General features: G+C 45.3%; 2 non-coding genes across 2 annotated transcripts; both read right to left on the bottom strand.

Moving 5' to 3' along the window:
- Nucleotides 1–477: 477 nt before the first annotated feature.
- Nucleotides 478–549, bottom strand: TRNAA-UGC (transfer RNA alanine (anticodon UGC)). Its single transcript has one exon. It is a non-coding gene; the product is annotated as a tRNA-Ala (tRNA).
- Nucleotides 550–812: 263 nt separating this feature from the next.
- Nucleotides 813–884, bottom strand: TRNAA-CGC (transfer RNA alanine (anticodon CGC)). The gene has a single exon. It is a non-coding gene; the product is annotated as a tRNA-Ala (tRNA).
- Nucleotides 885–2107: the final 1223 nt, after the last annotated feature.

Here is a 2107-nt window from a genome sequence, read left to right on the forward strand (position 1 = left end):
AGCAGGGCTGTCAATGTTATATGGAGGAATATGATGGGCCCTATATAAATAAAAATGTCTGTTCATTATACCACAGGCAGTGTATTGTGCTGACTATACTGCCCCCTAGTGTCCAGCACTGACTGTACTGGGGATTCGTAAATGCAGGATGACATTTTGATAGTTGAATCCGTCCTTTGCGTTACGTCCAGACAGACATCTTGTGAATTCCGGCACATTTATCAGTTTTATGGATCTTTGATGTTTTTGTAGTTGTTTATCACATAACATGGAGATACCTGAATGTTTCTGTGTATGAGCGGACTGCCACCTACTGGCCACATTATGTATACATCTTTAGGAATACTGCACATGACAGTGAAGGATATTCTGATACTTGCTTTATCAGATATTACAGTTTCTTGGATCACATCTAGATATTTCTGCTTAAAGTTGAACAAATTCATGTTTTTAGTGATTGTTATGTAAGACAAAACATGGAGATGCCGGGGATTGAACCCGGGGCCTCATACATGCAAAGCATGCGCTTTACCACTGAGCTACATCCCCTATAGGAAACCTCTATAAATCCTCCAATTGCTGAGACAATATACTACGTGTAGCCCTATTGTGCTGATACTACTGGATATTTCTATACATGTATTGTGTTAGCTACACCGCCCCCTAGTGTTCACTATTGACATAGGCTTCTAAAATGGTGAACAGATAATATTCAGCCTTTATAATACAGACGGGCAGATGTTTCCTGAATTCCTGCACATTCCTCAGTTTTCTGGATCTTTGATGTTTTTGTAGTTGTTTATCACATAACATGGAGATGCCGGGGATTGAACCCGGGGCCTCATACATGCGAAGCATGCGCTCTTCCACTGAGCTACATCCCCTACGGGAAACCTCTACAAATACTCCAATTCCTGAGACAATATACTACGTGTAGCCCTATTGTGTTGATACTACTGGATATCATTATTAGAGATGAGCGAACACTAAAATGTTCGAGGTTCGAAATTCGATTCGAACAGCCGCTCAATGTTCGTGTGTTCGAACGGGTTTCGAACCCCATTATAGTCTATGGGGAACAGATACTCGTTAAGGGGGAAACCCAAATCCGTGTCTGGAGGGTCACCAAGTCCACTAAGACAACCCAGGAAATGATGCCAACACCTCTGGAATGACACTGGGACAGCAGGGGAAGCATGTCTGGGGGCATCTAACACACCAAAGACCCTCTATTACCCCAACATCACAGCCTAACAACTACACACTTTACACACTCAATACCACCTCTCTGACAGTAGGAAAACACCTTGAAACATGTGTATTTGGCACTTGCAGTGAGGAGAGCTTGTCACCAGCAGTGAATTTGGCCCTTGTAGTAAGTTGAGGTTGGCACCAACATTTGTTTTGAAAATCAGGGTGGATTGAGCCTCTAACCAGCAGAGTTGGGGCAAATTCATGGTGGAGGGAGCCTCTAAAAACCCCAGTTTGGACCAATTCATGGTGGAGGGAGCCTCTAAAAAACCCAGTTTGGACCAATTCATGGTGGAGGGAGCCTCTAAACAGCTCAGTTTGGGCAAATTCATGGTGGAGGGAGCCTCTAAAAACCCCAGTTTGGACCAATTCATGGTGGAGGGAGCCTCTAAAAAACCCAGTTTGGACCAATTCATGGTGGAGGGAGCCTCTAAACAGCTCAGTTTGGGCAAATTCATGGTGGAGGGAGCCTCTAAAAACCCCAGTTTGGACCAATTCATGGTGGAGGGAGCCTCTAAACAGCCCAGTTTGGGCAAATTCATGGTGGAGGGAGCCTCTAAAAACCCCCAGTTTGGACCAATTCATGGTGGAGGGAGCCTCTAAAAACCCCAGTTTGGACCAATTCATGGTGGAGGGAGCCTCTAAACAGCCCAGTTTGGGCAAATTTATGGTGGAGGGAGCCTCTAACCAGCCCAGTTTGGGCAAATTCATGGTGGAGGGAGCCTCTAAAAACCCCCAGTTTGGACCAATTCATGGTGGAGGGAGCCTCTAAAAACCCCAGTTTGGACCAATTCATGGTGGAGGGAGCCTCTAAACAGCCCAGTTTGGGCAAATTCATGGTGGAGGGAGCCTCTAA

The sequence above is a fragment of the Leptodactylus fuscus genome, unplaced genomic scaffold (genome assembly GCF_031893055.1).
Source record: "Leptodactylus fuscus isolate aLepFus1 unplaced genomic scaffold, aLepFus1.hap2 HAP2_SCAFFOLD_324, whole genome shotgun sequence".
Taxonomy (NCBI): Eukaryota; Metazoa; Chordata; class Amphibia; order Anura; family Leptodactylidae; genus Leptodactylus; species Leptodactylus fuscus.